Source organism: Bos grunniens, chromosome 23 (assembly GCF_055505025.1).
Source record: "Bos grunniens cultivar Pamir isolate PY7600 chromosome 23, Bosgru_T2T1.0, whole genome shotgun sequence".
Lineage (NCBI taxonomy): Eukaryota > Metazoa > Chordata > Mammalia > Artiodactyla > Bovidae > Bos > Bos grunniens.
Window position 1 is genome coordinate 37,821,301 of NC_141187.1, and position 23,786 is coordinate 37,845,086.

Genomic DNA, 23,786 nt, shown 5'->3' on the forward strand with positions numbered 1-23,786 from the left:
ATTAAATAGAAAAAAAATCAAGGAGAGCGAACACGAAGCCTGGTGCCCAGTTAATAAATGACAGTCACCACCCTCGTCAAAGCACCGCCACCACTATCTCTGTGATCAGAGTTATCCTTATTATGTGCAGACCTTATTTATGCGCATAATGCACACCACCGGCCAGGAACAAAAGCTAGCTGAAATTTGCTACGGTCATAAAAAAAAAGGGAGGGGGCCCGCTCAATTTGCGTTTGCAAGAGGATGTGTAGGCAACTCCTAAATCGTTTTCATTTATTCTGGATCTGGCCTCATACAATCCTGAAGGAAGATCCCAGTTTCTAACTCCACCCCCACCCAAGACATTAAACATGATCAGTGAACCCAGATATCTTGGGTCCAAAGATGTCATTTATCTTACATGACGTGATACTTTGAAACTCAGCCACGCAGGGGGCTCATGAAGGATGAAATTTCAGACTAGGATTAAAAAAAATATATTGAGTTAATTTTATGGAAAGGCGGAAAAAACGATAAAACCCTCAGAAGATTTAAAACAGATTAGGGACAAAAACAGTCTTCAGGCAGGCCAAAAATGGTGGCTCTCTTAATACAGGACTCCTGGCAAACTGAGCTGTATTTTATTACTTAAAGTTTAGCTATTTTTAACTGTTGTTTTTTTTTTTCCTTTTCTGAGAAAAAAATAATATGTCTGATGTTCAATGAAATACCAGGTGCGCCATGGTTTTCAGTCTTGTTTAAAAAAAAAAAACACCATCTATTGTCGCTCATGGGCTTCAGCCTAGCCTGTCAAGCAGGAATTAAAATCTCTTTAGAAAGCAGCTTTGCATGGTTCATGTGTCAGGCCGACATGAGCTGGATCAGCTTACAGAAGGGGCCAGAGATAAGGCACCCAGAGAAGGTTAGAAGGAAAGAGCCCCCAGAAAAAGAGTCTATGATTTCTTTACTCATCTACCCCACTCTCATTCCCTCTCCTTTGTAAGAACTGGAGCAAAGGGCAGATGAAAGAGCGATTTCTTTCCCTTGATTAATGACAGCACGAGATTCTGAAATTAACCCATCAGGAACAGGTCTATTTCCTACTTTGAAAGATCTATTTTTGTGTAAAAATCACAGAAGAGAAACCACATCAGTTTAAAAGCCCACTATCAACCCTCTGATTTTATTAGGTCCAAAAGCACCAAGCCTGCAGAGGAGGACAGTTTGGTTTATTTGAAAAGAATGCATCAAATATTAGCTGAAAATTGGTTGTAAATGGGGCCACTTAAACCTCCAAGGCAAGGAATTGCAGGGGCTTGGGATTAAAATTGCAGGAAGCCAGGAAGAAAATTGAGGACAAGGAAATGATGACTGAAGGGCTTAGGGCTATTATCTCCGAGAAGACGAAGAACACTGAGGCTTCAGGGGGAAAAAAAAAATTACATAGGTGACCTTGAGAACAAGTCTGGACTGAGAAGTCAGCTGGGTGTGGCTTCCTGTGGTGATGGAAGTACAGCAGGCGGAATCCTTCATTTCCAAATGGATGATGAAGACGTTTCAGATAAGCAGCTGTGATTCCCTTTTACGCATGCGGAGTTGCAAGCTGTATCTCCAAGAATACATGTCATGCAGCCCTTGTACAACGCTTCGTCTTCCGCAGCAATAGTTTGAAACTCTTCCATGGTCCTGGAGGATTTCATGACTTTGGACACAGGAGCCTGGAGATTAAAGATGGACTCTATTGACTAAATTACCATTCAGGCTATTTGTCTTCATCCTTTGTCACTCCACCCAGGATGGGGGGCCCCTAACTGTGAAGGAGACTACCTAAACTTCCTGAAACCACTTCAAACTGAGAAGTAGAAACAGATCTTGGATCTCAAGGAATGTAACCCCACACTTGAACTTCCTGGAGGTGAATTTACTTATACATTCCTTTAGACCAGTTCTTAAGTCAGTTAATATCCAGACTCTTTTATTAAAAATTACAGAGAAAAACACTTACCATGTTGCAAATTAGAACAAGTCTTTAATATTTATTAATTCATTAAAAATAACCTAAAAACATATTTACATACGTGAGAGACTTTTAAAAGCAATAATTAGATTTTCCCTTCAAAATGTAGTGCCGTTGTTTTACAGTGTTGTGAAATTTTTCAGCCCTGCATTAACAGAAGAGAGCTGAAGTCTCCTATGTGCTGCATTCAATCTGTTGAGACTGACCTTCTGGTTAGAATATGTAAATATAGCAGGAATGTGGAGAAATAACAATAGCCTTTTCTAATAATCTTGGATTATTCTTTCCCTTATACTACACCAAAACTCAACAACTGGTACTTCCCATAGGAATCTGAACCCTTATCAGTGAACTTTTAATACTTTCGATGTTAAGATCCTTTGATGGAATTACCACTTGATTTTTAACCTATGCCCAATTTTAAGACACCAATCATAGATTATTTAAAAAATACTGATTCACTGTGTTATAGAGAGGCTCCAAATGTACAGTGGAAAACTTCATGATAAATGTGAGAAAGAAGATGAAAAGGGGATATAACATCCTAGTCTTAACACGAAAATAGATTTGACCTTGTAGATCCACTGAAAAGGTCTAAAGGACCTTGTGCTAAGTCACTTCAGTCGCATCTGACTCTTTGTGATCCCATGGACTGTAGCCTGCCAGGCTCCTCTGTCCATGGGGTCCTCTAGGCAACAATACTGGAGTGGGGTGCCATGCCCTCCTCCAGGGGCTTTTCCTGACCCAACAACTGAACCCTTGTCTCCTGCATCTCCTGCAATGCAGGCAGATTCTTTACCTCTGAGCCACCAGGAAGCCTCCCAAGGACCTCAGGGGTCTGTGGGCCACACTTTGAGCTGCTGCTTTAAGCTATCATGGCACCTAAAATGACTTGAGGTCAGAATGTGACAGCAGTTGGCAAGGTCCTTGAGGGATCCCTTCAGGGGCCAGTTAACATTTTTAGAAAGTGTCCCAGTTGACTTTCTACCTGGAATTGGTCAGAAAAATTCTAAATTTCAGAGTTCTAAATGGTGTCTAAGCTGTATGCTAGAAACTGGAAAGGATACAGCCCAGTGAATTCGGCTTGTTCACTACTACAAAGCTATCCAAGTTTAAGTACTAACAACCATGTCTCAAGTTGAAATCCAGATATGAAAATAACATTTTATAACTAAAAAGCGAGAATCCTTTATTACTGATGTTTCTCCTCTTTGTGAAAGTTTGAGGTTTAGAGTTTAAAATCATTATTTGTTAGTGGCCCAAATACGACAAAGAGAATTTTAAATTTGTATTCATCAAACCCTGATAGCCTACATTCTTCTAAAGTCAGCTTCTAGGGCAGGGGCCTTAATAGTCTTGTTCAACACAGCATCCCCAGCCCTAAAACCAGTGCCTGTCGCCCATTTAAAGCCCAATAAATATTTGTGGAAAGAATCAAGTGACTTAAGTTGTATTTGAATACTGCTGAATTTTCAAAGGGCAAATATGACCCTGTTGTACCATGTTAAAGAAATGAACAAGAAATCCAGCATCACTAATTCTGCAGGATAATAGCACTTTAACGGGTAAGGGGAAAATGGATGAACAGTTTAAATCAGCTTTAACCAAAAACTTGAACTCACCAGGGCATTTTCAGGGAACACCTCATGACATTCACATTTCATATTCAAACTCTATAATTTTTAATCCAATGAAACGAAGGAAGTCATTGAAGAAAAATTAATTTCTCCTGTCCACAGGCTGTTGCTACAATACACCTGATACTTGAGTAGAGCAAATTTTCTCTTAATCCTTTCAAGCTTAAAATGCTAGGGGAAAGTTGTGCAAGAAACAAGACCCTGACTAAAACTTGCACGTGTGTGTATTTTCATGTATGTATATGAACCCATCATTGCAGTTTTCCCTCATGTGTTACTGCTGCGTAAATGGTTCTGCTGTTCTTCAGTTCATAAGGGAAGAGAGGAGGAAGACAAAGAGGAGAGACGCAGAAGGCTGGCTTTACAACTGCTCAAGTATTTCAGAAGTTTTGATTATTTGGATTATACAGGCTTTTTTTTTTTTTTTTAATAGTCCTGTTTGGGGAGGGAAAGTGGGCCTCCTTGGTGAACAGAAGTGACTGTGCAACAGAATTGATTATCTGTTCAAGATGGCTTATGCAGCAGGACTATAAAAAATAGCAGGTGGCTTTGGTTACAAGAGGAGCCATCAGTCATCCTGAACTATTGACACATTTTTATGTACTGCAGTCTCAAATCACTCACTAAAGTTACCTATTCATCCATGAAATATAAAATTCAGAGTCCTACCTAAGGGAAAAGGGGGAATTTAAACCAAAAAGTCGACACCCACTAGTCTTAGAACACCATTATACTTTAAAGCTAGTTGGAAGCCAAGGGTCGGTTCCCGTAGGCTCACCAACCCAGGGGAGAACCAGTGTCCAGCTACCACCTTGTTCGAATGATACCTGAGAGTCACTCATCCCAGGGACTGGGAAAAGCAACCGAACTTTACACAGCTTTAGCATACGACTGGGTCATGAACTAATACAAATTATTTTGAGTATTTCTTTTTCTTCAACAGCATGCCTGCATGTGTGGTGTCCAGTCGTGTCTGACTCTGCGACCCTACAGACCGTAGCCTGCCAGGCTCCTCTGTCCTCGGGGTTCTCCAGGCAGGAATACTGGAGTGGGGTACCATTTCTTTCTCCAGGGGATCTTCCTAACCCAGGGATAGAATCCGCATCTCCTGCGTCAGCGTCAACTGCATTGCAGCCAGGTTCTTTATCCCTGAGCCACCAGGGAAGCCCCGACAGTGTGCTTATCACTGGACAAGTGACAGATAAAAATCAATTCGAGCCTGGTCCAGAAGCTTAAAAATTACTAAGCGCACGCTGACCTTCCCACATTATTAGAGACAGTCAAGTAACCCAACACAGAGCTGAGAATCTCCTTCAAGAGATGCATAAAACCCTGCAGTGATGGCTGTGTGATTTCCCTGCCACAGGTCCAGTCTGCTGGGAAGGTCACCCGAGAGCTAATGACCAAGGGCTGGAACTTTCAGGCACGTAATGCTGGATTTAAGATGAGATGCTAAGTTGTTTTTATGGACCTTTTTTCCCCTAATGTAAAAATTCTCCATCTAGGCATTAATTAATGAATTTTGTTACATCTTCGTTTCCCAAGTATAAGCTTCTTCCTTAAATTAAGCTCTATGCAACCCCTTTTTCGTCTGCTTTCCAAAATTGGCCATCACTCCCCAGGACTCTAGTGTATTCAACCTCATGAAGCAACTGAGTCCCTCTGCCAAGTGTTTCCTCTCTTTCTCTCCATTCTTCTCGGGACCCATACCTGGGCATTGTAGAGTTTATCAGGATCTTATCCAGCAGAAATCTGGACAAGAAGGGGTAAGCACAATTGTCAAAAGAAACGGAAGTTAACATAGTAAACAGAAGAAATTGTCACTAATGGTACAATACGGCGTGTCTTTTGATTTTCTCTTTCTTGGTTACTATTGTCTCAAGGTGTGGCTTCCCTGGTGACTCAGACAGCTAACAATCAACCAGCAATCAAGGAGACTCGGGTTTGATCCCTGGGTCAGGAAGATCCCCTGCAGAAGGGAGCGGTTTCCTCCCTTTCGAGGAGGGGCAGGAAAGGCGTGGCTGAGAGCAGACACTGAATGAGTCTTGAAGAGGACTCACCTGGTGGGCTAGGAGAGTCAGAGAGCAGGATAAAGGACAGAGCAAGAGACAGCAGCAAGGGGAACATGTGTCTCGAACATCTTTCTGACATCCCTGTCCTCCACCTTTCAGATCCTCACAGTCCGCAGGTCATGACTTTTCTAGCTCAGAGATCTCACAGGAGTCCCATCTTTCTCCTCCAGCTGCTTCGGCTCTAGCAGAGGACTTGGTTATGCAGCGAGCACCACTGACACAGTTCCCTGTTCTTACCTGCCCTGGACTCTCGCCCTCCTCACCAGCCTCCCATCAGTCAGGCACTCCACTGCCTACACCCGCCTCTGGAAGGCGCAAGCGCCCGTCATTTCCAGGTTCAAATTCTAGAGCCTTCTTTCTCTCTGGCACTGACCCCTCAACTTCACGTTCCACCACCTGACTCCAACTGAGGCGGTGGATTCAGTGTCTGATACCTGGAGAAGGCCCTGAGATGGGACCGTGGTAGTAACCGTCTTGCAGAATTAAAGGTGAAATGAGAGTGCACACACCAACACAGCACAGTGCCTGGCGCTCTGCGCCTCGCACAGGAAGGGTGGGGAGAGAGGAGAAAGGAGGGAGCCAAGAGGGCTACTTTGGCTTCCAGATTCTCCCTCCAAGACAGCCCTGCCTCCTGTCCTTTTCCGGTCCTCATCCTTAAAATGTCCAACAACAATTTCACTCTGCTACAGTAATCTCCCTTCTGGGAGTACAATTCGGTCCTAATTTTCTTTATTCATTATTGATCCTGACAAACCTTAATCCTCATGATACTGCTCCCGCATTTTTTTTTTTAAAGGAGGAACTATCATTGGTCTCCGTTTATCCAAGCAAAATAACTACTCCCTCCTCATTCCACAATCAGTTGGTCACCAACTCCTTTAAAATTCTGATTTTCTCAATTCCTCTCAAGTACTCCCCTCTTCTCTCCATCTCCAATTTCCAGAATATTCATTTCACAAACAGGACACTAATGAATAAAGACTCAATTTATTCACAGAGAACTTCATTGTAATGTGTGACATCGTATAGCTGTTGTGACAGTTAAATGAGGTAACATAAGAAAAATTTAGAAGTTATCTTTAAATGCAGACACAGGCTATTGTGCTATTTTATTAAGGCCAGGGGAAACAAATTTTAATAACTTAATGGTAAATTGGCATTTGAAGTTATTGAAACAGTATCGAGGCAACAACAATAACAAAAATCTCAGATTAGACCACCTCAAAGTATTTAGACTTCCTCTTCAATACAGTGGAGTAGATTAGGTCAGACCAACCTTCCCAACAGAAAACAAAATAACTACAGGGAAAAACTGTTACCACAGCTTCTGTCTGAAGGATTTTGAGGATCATGAAGACAGCAAGATTACAGAGGCTCAATCCCTGTGTCGGGAAGATTCCCCTGGAGAAGGAAATGGCAACCCAGTCCAGTATTCTTGCCTGGAGAATCCCATGGACAGAGGAGCCTGGCAGGAGTTGGACACGACTTAGGGACTAAAGCAACAACAAATGACCCTGGTAAGAAGAGATCTGATGCTTCCTGTTCAACAAACACGTCTGCTGATTCTGCTGCAGACAGTGGAAGACCTAGCAAGTTATAAGCAAATCTCACATCAGAGTTGAGCAGGTAAAAATTGGAGTTCATGGTTTGCTAAGAGAAAGGGGCCCTGGTAACAACCCAGAACTTTGGCTAGGATTCCTAGAAGTAAACCAGAGAAAGAATAAGCCAGAAATGGAGCAGCCTCATGAAGACTAAAGGCCACCTTTGGAACAGTTTAATCCTTGCATGTATTCAAGTGCTCTATCCTTCCCCTGCCTGCCTCCCAGAAGAAAAGTAAACACGTCAGAGGAAAATATCATCCAAAGCTAAATGCTATCTCTATACTTTTAAGACACAGTGCCCAGCAGTCATCTGAAATAATCAGGCTTGCAAAAATAAGACCTAACCAAAAATCAAGAGAAAAATAAGAAACAATAGAAACCGACACACAGGAAATTCAGACACTGTAGTTACCAGATGACTTTAGAATAACTGTGATTAGTCAAGTTTAATGAATTGCACAACTAAAGAATTTCAGTGTAAAATGAATCAAAAGGACATCTTATAATTTAAAATACAACCACTGGTATGAAAATATTCAATATCTATTTTTTGTTCAATATATATAAATTTATTAAACAGCCTACCATGTACACCTGGAGAGAGAAGACGAACTGGATGCTACATTAGGAAGAAATATCCAGATAAAAGCATCAAAAGAAAAAGGGAAAGCAACACAGGAAACCTAGGTTAACATACATGTAATTAGAATACCAGAGGACAGAAGGAAATGGGGTAAAAGCATTAACTGAAGAGATAACGATAAGAGATTTTTCTAAAATCGATTAAAAAAAAAAAGCACAGATTCAAGAAGTGCTACAAATCTTGCGTTAGGTAAACATAAGCAAGTTCAACCGAGACCATTATAGAAAAGCAAATGAAAACTGAAGACAAAAACAAACTCTTACAATCACTAAGAAAAAAAAGTGAACATTATTAAATCTGTTGGGTGGGAGGATGGGGAAGGTTTAACAGGGAGACGGTATTTTCAAATGGCAAAAATAAGACTGTGTGCCAAGACTGTGCACCAAGATTCAACAGAATCATGGTAGCCAGAAGACATGATGTCAGAAATGCTATTTTAAATGCACTGAAAGTGATTTCCAAGAATTCTGTACATAATGAAAACAGAGGCAGTATAAAGTCCTTTATATAAAATCTGAGGAATCTTAACACCAGCAGACCTGAAGAAATACTAAAGGGAACTCTTAAGACAGAAGGAAAGCAATCGCAGATGAAAGCTTATCGTACAATTCTCTTCCCAATGAGTATTTTTAAGTAGATCTGAAAATACCAGGTTGAAGATCTGTTAAATATTTGTCTTAATGACTTGAATGGCAAGACAGGAAAATAAATACTGAAAATACAGAATTGTAAATGTGTTTAATATTCAAATTTCAAAGACAATCCCCCATATACCAAAAAAACTAACCGACTCACTTTTATTGAAAAGCATTTTATGACCTGAAGCTAGAATACACTTGCCCTCAGAATACCCTGCATTCCCATCCAATCTCTTCCAAACCATTAAAATTTGTCCTTCCTTCAATCTACTTTTAAGTTCCCCTAGCAAACATTTGTCACCTACTATACACCTATTTTTGTCAATTTTGCACTAGGTGCTGTGTGAGTTTATTGGGCATAAAGATAGATTGTACCCACGGTCATCCCAAGTGTAGAGATGACCTGACTGTACACAACTGAATATATTCTCTCCCTCTTTTAACAGGAAAAACTCTTAAAACACCCATGATGGCCATTCGTTTTTGTTGTGTTTTTTTCCTTAAACCCATCACTACACCACAATCTGTCTGAAACTCTTGCATGGTTGATCTCTACACATCATTTAGCACAATTCTGCACACCAGAGCCTTCACATAAATAGCCACTGAATTAAATCTTAACAAAAGGAAGCAATGAGCCCCAACTCTCATCACAGAGCTTAACAAAAACTCCTTCATTTCAGATTTTTTTTTAATGAACTGTATAAGCACTGGGTGGGAAAGTGCTGACTTGTAATATGAACAATATTTTAGCCACTAAAAAGCTTGATACATTGCAAATATATTACGTAGGTCAAATCTCAACCTTAAAGACTAGGGTGGATCCAGTACACATGAAGTCATCTTCCTATCCAAACGCCTATGGAAACTGATCCATCTTAAAGTCTTCATAAAAAAACATCTGATGACAATTGACATGCAATAGAAACCCTTACCCATTCAGCATCTGAAGCACAGATGAAACTGTACCAACTTATCTTCCCCTTCATTCTGAGCTTTGAAATAATGCTATTAATACTTTTGCCCAGGTTTCTGCCACTTTCAAACAATTCTGAAGGTTATTTGCAAAGTGAAACTTGGTGTTAGTTTCCTTGTGTATTTACTTAACCTTCAAGGAATAAAACTGTTTGAAAGACAAATCTAGATTTCAACACATGGTGCTCATAGTGAAAACAAAATTCATTGCAAAGGTCTGGACATTCGAAGTCTCACCTCCCTCGTCTCATTTTACTATATTAATTCTGTAACTCAAGCTTTTAAAAAAAAAACATCATACAAAACTCCTCCATCTGACTTGGCACTCTGGTATAAAACCAGAGTAATACCACTTCTTTCCTTTTCATCTTCCCCAAACGCTGGTTTTAGTGTTTCTACCTTCAGGTAGAAAGCTTTTTGTTTTGTTTTAATACACGTGCATATCTCCTAATAAGACAGACAATGTAGTAGAGTAGGAGGAGCCTCAGGTTTAAATTCAGCTTTGTGTCTCATCCATAGTTCTACCAGTCAATGTCTATATGCTGTTAGACATATTGCCAAGCTACTCAACTTTCTTGGCCTCAGTTTCCTTATCTGTAAAATGCGCTAACAGTATTGAGTTCTAATGATTGTTTTCAGACTAGAAACAACAGTCTGAACACAGTATTGATATGAAAGAAAGATAGATACATACATAAGTATAGACATACATACATATATATACTTACCCTTCCTTTCCATCTGCTGTCTTTTCAGTACCCTATCCAAGGAGGATTTCTGTATTTAAGTGTAATCTTGGCAACCGTGTTTATCTCTCTAGGTTAATTTTGTATTTCACTGTTCTCTAGGCCCTCATCTGTGTTCAGTTTAAGTATCTGAGTCATTAATACTCATCTCCTTTCCCTGATATTTCTTCTAGGAATTATGGGTATGTCCTCTATTACGTATGAGAATGGGGAAGGTATTAAGAATGATCCACAGTTTCCTTATAGCATCCCTCTCCTCAACTACACGACCAATTTTGGCTTATAACTGTGAAGATCAAACTGGCATTCCTTTTCAACATGCGCCCTTCCTGTCTCCTCAAAGGATGCATTCACCCAGATCCATGAGTCCATCATTTTTATATACAAGACCTGATCCAGAAAGTCATAACCTGTTTTTAGTATCACTTACAAAGGCAGTTGTTCCTTTCATACATTTTTCTTTTACCAAAATTACAATATTGATTTTCCTACTACCTTCTCTCTCTAAAGCCCTCAAATGCCTTCGGTAGCCCATTAAGAAAATCCATATTTTATAAGGCAAAATCAAGAAGGTTGTTTCAACTACAGAGCTTTTTTAGATCGAGGGCCTTGTTACGTCGTATTATAAGCATTTTACATATAAGAACACATCTAATCTCACAACTCCAAGCAGTATGTTACATTATCATCCCCATGGAGTGAACTCAGTCAGAAATAGAAAAACAAATACCATATATTAATGCATGCATGCAGAATCAGAAAAAATTGGTACAGATGATCTTATCTACAAAAGCACAAATAGACACACAGAAAGAGAACAAACATATGGACACAAAGGAAGGGAAAGGGGGGTGGGATGAACTGGGAGACTGGGACTGACATGTATATACCACTACGGATAAAACAGATAACTCCTGAGAATCTACTGTATAGCACGGGAACTCTACTCAGTGCTCTGTGGTGACCTAAATGGGAAGGAAATAAAAAAAAAAGGGGATATACGTATAGCTGAATAGTGAATATACGTATTCACTTTGCTGTAGAGTAGAAATGAACACAACATTGCAAAAGCAACTATACTTTAATAAGTTTTTTTAAAGTAAATACAATTCAGAAATAAAGAAATATACAGAAATGAGCTAAAAAGTGACATGCAGGTGTCTACAGAGAAGGCAATGGCACCCCACTCCAGTACTCTTGCCTGGAGAATCCCAGGGACAGAGGAGCCTAGTGGGCTGCCCTCTATGGGGTCGCACAGAGTCGGACATGACTGAGGCGACTTAGCAGCAGCAGCAGCAGGTGTCTAGTAAGTGACAGGACAGGCACTCTGATCCCCACAGCACCGCTGCGCCATCAGTGGCCCTGGGGTTGCCTGTGCGCTTGAAGCTGGTCCCGACAGCACCGTCCTGCAGAATGCTGGGGTGATGGGACCTACGCTCGGCCTCAGCCTTGCAAAGGTGAGAGTCCTAAGGAAGCAGGGATTCCGGGCAGGGCTCCAGCCAGGAGTCAAGGTTTCCTTGAAAACACCTGAGCTGCCTCTGTGTCTCACCCTCCACTCTGTGCTCCAGCTTGAGGATGCGCGAGGGGGTGGATGGGGTTTATGATCCTCACACTCCCCTTGCTCAAGGTCATGAGCGTGGGAGGAGCATCAGGAAAAGCCTTCTTTCTCCAGGAAGGCTGCACTTCCTTGGAGTCTCACAGAGGATCTTCTATGTCATCCTTCCTACCTCTGACACAGCACACAAACCAGCGTGCACAGTTCAGGCTCCTGGACACAGACCTATTCCTTAACTCGTGTGAGAGTCATGTGTATTTTCCGCATGGTGCCAGGTGGACCGTAATGTACTGTACATTTTTCTAGACATAAGTTATACTTTCGTCACAATCTTAAAATGATATCTAGTGAAGCCCCAAAACCACAAGCGAAATTTCATTTTTTAAATATTTTAACACATCATCTTCGACTTAAACCATCTGATAAGGATATTATCGGAACAGAGAGGCAGATCTTCGAAATGTCTTGATATTTAGAAATGTGTACTGAGCTAGGACATAAACAGAAGCTAAGATCTTCCAAGTTCCTTAAATTGCTCAATTTTCTGCTTCCCCCAATTCACTCACCCCAAGATCCAACATGCCCTGCTACTTGTCATTGGCTGAACATACATTGTTCTCTCACACCTGGAATGTCCATCTAATTCATTCAGCAAATATTTAGTCAAGAAACAGAGCTGAAAAGAGTCTCTGCCTAGTGGGGAAAAGATATCATTCAAATAATCATGCAAATAATATCAAAGCACAGCTGCGATGACGGCCCTAAAGAAAAGGTACTTGAATGAGCCAGCTCTTCTCATAGAAAAGATATGACCTGGAGAAGTCAGACTGGCCTGAGAGGACTGAACCAGGGAAGACAATGGGAGTAGCTTTCCCAACAGAGGGAAAGGATTGTGCAAAGGCCCTGGGGTTAAGAAGAAGTTGGTGAATAGGAGACACCAAAAGGAGGCAACACCCTTCTCTGCTTTCAAAATTCCTTCTTTTCCATCCCATGCAGCTCAAATATCACTTCCTCTGGGAAGCTATTCCCTCCTCTCCATTTGCACTGTAAATGGATATACCCCACATACCATTATAGCATTTCTTTTATCCTTCTGTTAGCACTTAGCTCACTATATTGCAATTATCTGTTTACACATCTGCCTCCTCTAGACTAAGAATTCATGGAGGACAAGAGCAATAAAGCATTATCTGTGTGTCTGCATACACGGATGGGTGTATTTTAAATGCTCAGCAAGTGTCTCAAGAATGAACTAGGACGAGAGAACCATGCTAGGCACACTCAGAAACATTTTACCTTGAGACTATTTTACTTTGTGAGTTGATCTAAAATTTTTGCAAAGACTCAGATATAAATAGCAACTTTTAAAAAGATCTCTCCTACCCCAACCTTAATGAATCATAAGGTGTTATTTACTGAAGCGTCAGAAACAGCTGCCCAGACTGTGTGAGCACAACGTAATTCACTTTATAAATATCACACAATTATCTAATTTCTAAAAGTCTCTGCATGCTTTGAAAGGTGTTATTTTGGAAACAAGTCCTGGCCCATCCGAGGGAAATTCCCTAACTAGCACTGTCATCGCTAAGTATATCCACAAAAACTCGGAAAGACCAGAGAGGAAACATAAACTCCCTGCTCCTCTGTGGGCATTCAGAGTGCTTCCAGCCTGGCATGGGTGGGGGGTCTCTGCACACTCACCCCCCCCCCATCCCCCCAGTGAGGGCTGCAGTCACCTAGCCCACCTGCACTTCCAGGTACCAATTCCAGAGTCTGGCTCAACTAACCCTCAGCTTCCCTCCATCAGAAATGCCCCAGCCACCCCTCGGCAGCTGTTTGCCTGCCAGCCTTTGTGTGATTGGGCAGTCGAAGCTGTGGTAAGGATTCGGGAACAGAGGCAGGCTTGTTTTGCTGGCCTTTCTGCTGAGCCCTCCAAATGGGAATCGCAGCCTCTGAGGTTTTCCTTACATGGTGTCAGCAACCCCACTGCAGATCCGCCTCCCACCTCCGAATCCAATCCCACCCTTTTAGGGAGAGGAGAAACAATGCAATCAAGATGAGGGTATTCCTGCTGCAAGCCAATCCCCAGGTTCTCTGGCTACTTGATACGGGCTAGGGAGATAGGGCTCCCCCCTCCTAGGTCTATCTGTACCTGACATCTTTCCAGGATCACCGGGGAGGTGAGCCGCGGGAGGAGTGGTAACTGGAAACCGCGCCTCCTGGAGCCCGGTCTGAACACAAGCAGATGTGTGCTTTATCGTTCCCAGGCACAGAGAGGCAGAGGCTCCTGAGCCCTGGAGCAGACACGAACCCTGAGAACTGCACTCCCCTCGGCCTCTGCTCACCACTTCCTCCCCGACTGGTCCCGCTCTGAGGGGCAGGATGTGCACCGCCTGGGAAAGCAGCCCTTGGCCAGCCCGGTCACACGCTGCCCTCTGATCTCTTCCCACCAGACTGTGTTACTTTGTGGGCTGGCTTTTTTTTTCCCCCTCCTTAATCTGGCATCCATGGAAGTTAGCACTTTATTACAGATTTCCTGCCTTTATTTATCTCACTTAATTATAATATCTCCTGGGAAGAAGGAGCCTCTGAAATGCCAGGGAAAGGAGAGCCAGGCTGGGTTCTAAGGGAGTCAGGGAGGCATCTCAGACCGGGTGATCGCTCGGGTTCACAGACAATGTTGTGTATCGGGGTTGGTTTCACAATAGGGCATGGCTTAATCCACACTCTTAGGATGGGAGCTGTTTGTCTTACACAACCGGGGTCCTTGGACGTGTCTGTCTCCTCTCGCAGACAGGACCAGGCCAGGGGGAAAACTGAAGCGGGTGCGGTTCCTCTGGTTGGCGGGGATTCCCCAGCACCCTTCATGTGAACTTCTGCTCCAGGCCCATCCTCAGAGGCCTGTATACACACTTCCCACACGCTTCCCTTCTACGGACAAGAATATCCCCAGGGATAGGTCAGAATAAAGCCTCCTCCTGCTCAGTGAACTCTGTGTGCCCTCTGCCCTGTTTCCAAACAGGGTTACCTCTTTACCATGTGCGTATAGTCTACACTACATGCCCTAATGGGGCATTTATCACCTTTTTTTGGCTTTGAATATTTTATTTCCTTATGAACAGAACATTCTTGTCGGTGTCTTGGGTAAACTTAGCATTCTCTTCTTAGCTTCTCTCATGTTGCATGCATGCGGGCCCAGTCATATCTGACTCTTTGCAACCCCATGGACTGTAGTCCACCAGGCTCCTCTGTCCATGGGATTCTCCAGGCAAGAAGACTGGAGCAGGTTGGCATTTCCTCCTCCAGGGGATCTTCCCAATGCAAGTACCGAACACATGTGTCTTGTATCTCTTGCACTGGGCAGGCAGGTTCTCTATCGCTACTGCAACTTGGCAAGTCCACATTACGGCCCTACACAACCTTAAAGACTAGTGACTGAGACTGAATTCTACAAGCATATCCCATAATCCAGGTGACAGCAAACTTTCTATTCAGGGCCAGACAGTAAATATTTTTGGTTTCAGCTTTGTCTCAACTACTCAGTTGTGATCTTATAGCCCCAAAACTGGAGAAGGCAATGGCACCCCACTCCAGTACTCTTGCCTGGAAAGTCCCATGGATGGAGGAGCCTGGTGGGCTGCAGTCCATGCGGTCGCTGGGAGTCGGACACGACTGAGCGACTTCACTTTCACTTTTCACTTTCATGCATTGGAGAAGGAAATGGCAACCCACTCCAGTGTTCTTGCCTGGAGAATCCCAGGGACAGAGGAGCCTGGTAGGCTGCCGTCTCTGCGGATGCACAGTTGGACATGACTGAAGCAACTTAGCAGCAGCAGCAGCAGTAGCAGCCCCAAAACAGCTATAAACAATATGTGAATGTGGACATCTCTTTGTGCCAATAAAACTTTATTTATAAAACCAGCTGATGTAATTAACAGTTGAGCTCATCAACATTACCAGTAATATTAAACCCTAGAAGATCCACACTTCCATAGCCCAGTCCCAAGCACGGTTCTGTCGCCTAGAACTGAATTCCAACTAACTACAACCCAACTGTGCTGAGTTTGCATCTCAGCAAAGTGCATGTGACAATAATCTTGTATTTGAAGACCATGTTTGAGGACTGTTGAATGCCTCCAACATCCACATAAATCTATGTTTCCTCTTTAAAAATAACGTTGCATTTTAGGAAACCACGTGGACCCAGAAACAAGCCCATCAAACAGCTAGAAGGCACAGAAGTGGTATGAACTCGGAAAAGGTACCTAGTCTCCGTGGAAATCAAACCCATGATCCTACTTCGAATATACCCATTGAAGCTGGTCTGGCCTATACCACCTTTTTCACTAACTTGCTGAAGCACCAAGCTAGGCCTCAAGGATAAAAATACTTCATGACAAAAGTACATATCCAGAAAACATCAGCACTGCACCAGAACTTACAAGTCATCTGGGAAAACCGCCTAATTTATACAAAGAAACTGAGGTAGAGAGAAACTGTCACATGCCCAAGATCACCAAACTGTTGTAGAGAGGGCATGAACACACGCCAGTGAGCCACGTGCTCTAATAAGCACAGACCACGTGAACTACAGCTCAACGCCGTATTCCCTGCCTCAACAACAGTTCCTGGCATGAAAACACACGAGGGATTGGTGATAAACGACAAAGGACCCAGACCTCCACACTTCCGCATCTCAAGTGGTGTACACTAATAAATCCCTTGCTCCTAAAGAATGTTCTATGTGTAACTTTCTTCCTGATGTCGAATCGTGCGCTTGGCCCTTCAGACACCACAGTCAACTGCTGAGCAAGTCTAAGTAGCCTAAAGGAGTCGAAGCACCACTCCAGGCGGCCAACTCCATCCTAAGGAATTATTTATGCCTGATGAGCCTCTGTCTGCAACATCAGTGATGTCTAGATCTTCGAGGACTACTCACAGAGGACTCCGCCTAAGTGTTCTAAAACACTGTCTGCCCAGGGTTTCCCAGGACTTGCCACATGGAAGCCTGACTGCTTCGAGAGGTTGTGGCTTATTTCACATTATCTGCACCCACTCATCCATCACCATGAGACAGTGGGATACAAAGCCAGCTCTTCAAAGCAAGGCCGAGAAGGCACTGACTATCCCTGACTGTTTGCCACGTTGTCCCGCCCTGACAACAGACAGGACAGGTGCTGTCCTGAGAGACTCGGCTGTGTGAGAAGCCCTCCTTCTTGACCACCATCACATCTAAGTGCCTTCCCCTGCTCCACCGCTGAAGGTCAAGTGGAAACATTCCTTCCACAGGTGTTGGCCTTTTAAAAGGAATGCAGACGTCGAGCTCCATTTAAGTTTTCAAAATATTGCTTTTTCTTTGAACTCGGAATGTGTAACTTTATCCACAGACGGTGCACTTCTACATTCACCCAGACTGTTTCTATGGCATGGCTCTTCACAAAGAGGGGAGAATGGCAGCCTTCACAGAAAGGAGTGGAGTATTCAGCCCCCACCTCTGGCACTCCTTACTAAGTCCACAGCAATGATCACTCAGCAGGAGGCCGTTAGAGAACCAGAAGTCATTAAGGGTAAAAGGTCCCTCTCCCTAATCTCTGAGTCTTTTACAGAAAAACACTATCAAAAACACTTGGCTGACTTACAATTCTGCCAACCTTCCCAACTGTTGCAAAGCACCAAATGATATTATATCAAAGGCAGAATAATTAAAACATCTAAAAATATATGACCTCTGGGAATAAATATTTTAGATAACGCTTTCTCGGTTCTTTGTGCTTTACTGATCTAACGTGCTTCTGGAAATACTGATAATACCACATGCACCCCCAAAAATAAAGAATGCTGATACCCTAAAAAGAAACAGGCAGAGGTATTTTTCGTTTCACACACACACACAATTTTCCAGGATGGCACACATACACAGACACACCTTGACAGAAGTGAAATGCCAGATTTAAAATAAATTCAAAACATTTACAAGATAAAATTCAGACATCTGAGCAGGGGTTTTCCCACAATTAAATATGCAACGTTATCAACAAAATCAGTTTAAGACTGCCTGCCCAATATATAAATTTCCCTTTGTGTTTGAAATACTTTTATCAGATAAGATAGCTTTTGTTTAAACTACTATTTTCAGAATTTGCTTTGGGGGTTTTGAATACACACAAGAGAAGTAACTTGAGATTTCCTACCCTGCTTTAAAATGTGTTTCTTCTGTCTGTTTGTATTTAGTAATTTCCTGTCAAATAAGCTCACATAATTAACTTTCCTTGCTCCAATCTCTTCCCCCCCCCCCTCTATTCCTGCTTCCTGAGGATGGTAATAAAATGCTGATTACATTCTGCTGCTATCTGCCTTTTCTCCCTCGCCCTCCAGCCTTCTTTGTTAGAGCCCACTCTCAGGTTTCAGCAGTTAGACTGGGAGAGACCTACAACAGAAAGGAAGCAAGTCAGACTTGGGAACTTCCTGCTCATTCACATTTATTGGTGGCCCCATGGCTGAGCTGGGGCCCATCAAGGAGTGGGAGGCATGATTTTTTTTTTCCTCCCAAATTCAGTGAAATCCAAGGACCAAATTCCACCCCCACGCACATCAGCCATTTCTGATATGTATGGGCATGCCTCCCTGTCATTCCTGACCAGAGGCTGAGATGGTTGGGAAGAGCAGTCATCTTGAGCATCTTAGGACAGGAAGAACGCCCACCAACATTTACAAAAATAGAAAATTCTTGCATATCTGGCTTTTTTTTCATATAGCTGAGCAGATCAGCACATGTTACTTCTTGATAGTTAATCTTTCATTTCATACTAATTGAACACTTCATAGAATTTATGCAAATAATCTGCTAAGTTTTATTACCTGAGCATTCTAAAGCCTATGACATGAAAGGAAAAATCAAAAGTGCCGTGAATCCATCAGATTTTAGTGTTGGTACTTCCAAAACACGAAGACCAATCGCTTTCGTGTACATTCAAGTTTCTGAGCCCGAGAAGACCCCTGGAGAAGGAAATGGCAACCCACTTCAGTGTTCTTGCCTAGAGAATCCCATGGACAGGGAGCCTGGCAGGCCACAGTCCATGGGGTCGCAACAGTCAGACATGACGTAGCGGCTAAACCACCATCACCAGCTTTAGACATGGGCAAACGTCGTGTGGACAAAAGTCACCCTCAGTTGAAAAACAATGATACATATTAAACTCAGAATAGTAAAGCTGCTCTTCCTCATTTCTTACAGATAAACACAGATGTTAAAATTCGAGCTGCATCATCATATAAGGGAGTCAAACCTTAAAATTCCAAAGGGTCTCCATTCTGTCCACTAAACATTTGAAGATGTAAATATTGGTGACCGCTTATCACGATGGTGCCAGAAGTTCACAAGTGACACATCCCATGGTTCCAAATCCATTGCAAATATTAACAGAGAAGTCCCAAGAGACAAAATCATAAATACCTTCCTGGACTAGAATCAGACCAAAAAACACCAACTAGCAAAATGGTAAACCACAGGACGCTGGAATCCAGAGCTATCTAAGTCAATAGTGGACGAATCTGATGCCTCACAGGCCACTGAGCATACTCCATAAGCAAGCAGTTTCACTCCAAGGTTTATGCCCTGGAGAAACTCTGGAATATGTGCATCAGTTGATAAGCACAAGAGTGTTCTTAACAGCACATCTACTGCTAGCAAAAAATACAAAAGCTCACCAATGGGAGAACAAATATACTGTAGTATATGCAGAATATAATATTCATTTCTATAGCAGAAAACGTGCTGCTACAGGTATTACTGATAAATCACAGAGACATGATTTTGAATGAATACAGCATAGAAGACTGCAACGTGCACCAGTTTTATGACATTCTAATATAGGCAACTCTAAATCTATTAAACCTATTTTTAAAACATATTTAAACCTATTTTTGAAAACCCAAAGAGTGTGTTTTTTCCGCAGAGTATGTGCGTATTAGGGCAAAAAAAAAAAAAAAAAGACTAAATTCAGACCAGTGGTTTTCTTTGGGGAGGAAGTAAAGGATTACAGAGAGGTAAACTGGACTGCATTAGGAAAGTCTGTGGTGAATTACTGTGTATTCATTTAATATTATGTTTCATAACACACACATACAGTATGTGTGTGTTTACTGTATCAAATAAATTTTTTAAAAATTCTCCTTCAGGAAAAGGCCAAGAAAAGACCTAAGAAAAATGATGGTAAAACAAAAATCAACAAAAGCAAATATTAAAGCACTTCAGAGAAATAAAGTGAAGCCAATGGATTAAAAAAAGCATGGGAACATAAGGAACAATAAAAAATCTGCAAAATATCAGTAATTTTGATTAAGAAATTAATAGCCTTTTAAGTTAAATTGGGTAAAGTAAAAAATCTACAAAACAGAAACAAGATGAGGGAAGCTGTTTAATGGATAGGGTTAAGGTATTTAAAAATATGATTTAAAAAGGAAGTATAAGTAAACTCTGTCGGGAATGATAAATAGCATCTAAAGACACAGCAGAGATTATAATCAGAAGACCTAAAACATTTGCCAACAGAACGTTAAACTACAGTCTATAGTCTATCAAACTATCACAGCTAATAACTGAGGAATTAGTACATTGCCAGTTTGGAAATCCTAATGAAAAAACCCATCTGGGTAATAATTATCAATGGCTGTTAAAATGGTAAAAAGACAACTAGACATCTTGAGCCTTCCAAATGAAGAAGACAACATTCCCAGTAATTCTTATACTTTATACTTATACAGTGGAGAAGGCAATGGCACCCCACTCCAGTACTCCTGCCTGGAAAACCCCATGGATGGAGGAGCCTGGTAGACTGCAGTCCATGGGGTCGCTAGGAGTCGGACACGACTGAGCGACTTAACTTTCACTTTTCACTTTCATGCATTGGAGGAGGAAATGGCAAGCCACTCCAGTGTTCTTGCCTGGAGAATTCCAGGGACGGGGGAGCCTGGTGGGCTGCCGTCTCTGCAGTAGCACAGAGTCAGACACGACTGAAGTGACTTAGCAGCAGCAGCAGCAGCATACTTATACAGAGAATCAGAAGTCCAAAGGCAATTAAAATTTAGAAAAATAATAGAGGGAACATGCCCTATAAGGAAACACGATTCTAAGAAGTCAGTTATTGGGACAAAGTAACATGATGCAGGGACAGACATTTATGGAGACAGAATCAGGATTCCCAGTACAGGCTCAAGAACCTGTGAAGACAAAAGACAAAGCCCTCTCCCTGCGCTGCCTGAAATCTAGGGTTTGGGAACTCTACATGACATGCACAAACACAAGCATTACAGAGGACAGAAGCCTGAACAGCACTGTCTGGAAATGTTCGATGGGGTCAATGAATTCTGAGGACAGTGAGAAACGCAGCGTGTGCCTCTGTCACAGATGCGACATGAGGCTAGGCCTTCGGATGGATGGATGGACAGAGGGACGGCAGCAGTGAGAACAGGGATGAGGGACACATGAGTGACCACAGAGAGATGATACGACCATCTGGAGAGCAGCAAGGGGAGTGCATCGACAGATAGTGAAAACACAAGATGAGATGGGAGAAAATGGAACCAGATTTGAATTCCAATCAATTCAGACATTTCTGTCCCTACCACTAGACTGGGCACTGAGCAGAAACAGATTTAGGACCCACAAGGTTCCAATTCAAGACTCATGACTGATGAGTGGGGTATCCCAACCCATATACATCATCACCAGCATTATTATTACATGACAGTACTGTGAAGGAGCCAAAGAATGTTCAAACTACCACACAATTGCACTCATCTCACATGCTAGGCAAAGTGATGCTCAAAATTCTCCAAGGCGGACTTCAACAGTACATGAACCGAGAACTTCCAAGTGTTCAGGCTGAATTTAGAAAAGGCAGAGGAACCAGAGATCAGATTGCTAACATCCGTTGGACCATAGAAAAAACAACAGAGTTCCAGAAAAACATCTAATTCTGCTTTACTGACTTCGACAAAGCCTTTGGCTGTGCGGATCACAATAAACTGTGGAAAATCCTGAAAGAGATGGGAATACCAGACCACCTTACCTGCATTCTGAGGAATCTGTATGCAGGTCAGGAAGCAAAAGTTAGAACAGGACACAGAAGAATGGACTGGTTCCAAATTGGGAAAGAAGTACATCAAGGCTGTATATCGTCACTCTGCTTATTTAACTTATATGCAGAGTACGTCATGCATGCCGGGATGGATGAAGCACTGCTGGAATCAAGATTGCAGGAAGAAATATCAATAACCTCAGATATGCAGATGACACCACCCTTATGGCAGGAAGTGAAGAGGAACTCAAAAGCCTCTTGATGAAAGTGAAAGAGGAGAGTGAAAAAGCTGGCTTAAAACTCTACATTCAAAAAATGAAGATCATGGCATCCAGTCCCATCTCTTCATGGCAAATAGATGGGGAAACAATGGAAAGAGTGACAGACTTTATTTTCTTGGGCTCCAAAATGACTGCAGATGGTGACTGCAGCCATGAAATTAAAAGACGCTTACTCCTTGGAAGGAAAGTTATGACCAACCTAGACAGCATATTAAAAAGCCAAGATATTACTTTGCCAACAAAGGTACATCTATTCAAAGCTATGGTTTTTCCAGTGGTCATGTATGGATGTGAGAGTTGGACCATTAAGAAAACTGAGCACCAAAGAATTGATGCTTTTGAACTGTGGTGTTGGAGAAGACTCTTTGGAGTCCCTTGGACTGCAAGGAGATCAAACCAATCAATCCTAAAGGAAATCAGTCCTGAATATTCATTGGAAGGACTGATGCTGAAGCTCCAATATTTTGGCCACCTGATGGCGAAGAACTGACTCATTGGAAAAGCCCCTGATGATGTGAAAGATTGAAGGCAGGAGGAGGAGGGGACAACAGAGGATGAGATGGTTGGATGGCATCGCCAACTTGATGGACATGAGTTTGAGCAAGCTCCGGGAGTTGATGATGGACAGGGAAGCCTGGTGTGCTGCAGTCCATGGGGTCACAAAGAGTTGGACACGACTGAGAGACTGAAGTGAACTGACTGTGAAGGAACAAGGGTCCCGAACTTGAAATCAAAACCATGGGTCCAAGCCCTGGTCAGAACAGCATAATGGTGTAGCCCAAGCTTGGTCTACATCTGCTTCTGTGCTCAGCAGGATCTTGAGATACTGCTTAGTGTCTTCATGGCTCAACATCCCATGGGTAAGAGGACAGGGATAATAGTACATTTCCTAACAGGACTAACATGAAGACTTAAAGTTTAGTATGTTTAAAGCACTTAGAAAAGTTCTCAGGAAACAGAATGCACTAAATAGACCTTTAGCTGTTACAATCGCCAGCTTTCTAGTTTGATGCCATTGAGTCCAAGTCCTTGAAACCTAAGCTTCTGCTGTCTTCTTTATAAGAAGACAGTATTCCTGTCCTCAGAGCATTGCTATATGGTTGTAGAAGCAAATAAAAGGAAAAAACAAGCCTTCTAAATTACCAATATTATACCAAAAGTAGTTATAAAACTAAGTTTTACTACATTTCAAAGCATCAAAAGCTCGTTCTTTTTTTCTTGTACAGGCTGATGTGTGTTAACTCCGTCAGTTGCTAAGAACTTCATATAGCAATTTTGTTTCAGAAAACTAGCCATTCTCAGCTTATAATAATTAAAAGAATCTTCTCCATAAATCTAGCACACCAATCAGCTGGGTACAGTGCTCCAATGTCCAACCATTAGGGATGTCTAACAATGTAGTTAACCTTTAGCAAAAGTATGCAGGCACACTGGCAACTAGTACAGAGTTAAAAGATGTTAATGTGTCTTTTTTTAAGTACTATATGCAATGTTTATTCTCTTTTTATTGTTCCTAATTGTTTTTTACATATAGGAAACTCAGGGCAATTTTTTGATGAAGTT

The 23,786-nt window shown here is 42.2% G+C and overlaps 1 protein-coding gene across 40 annotated transcripts in view; it reads right to left on the minus strand.

The window, feature by feature from the left end:
• LOC147347652 (uncharacterized) overlaps positions 1 to 23,786 on the minus strand; it is a 521,220-nt gene that overhangs the window by 279,329 nt on the left and 218,105 nt on the right. For 11 of the 40 annotated variants that reach the window (XR_015152360.1, XR_015152361.1, XR_015152358.1 and 8 more), the window contains one exon: positions 1,192 to 1,697. The exons of the other annotated variants lie outside the window; for them this stretch is intronic. The gene's annotated coding sequence lies outside the window, so the exon portion shown is untranslated. Of the gene's footprint in view, positions 1 to 1,191; positions 1,698 to 23,786 lie in introns of those variants that run through there. 40 annotated transcript variants of the gene reach the window in all.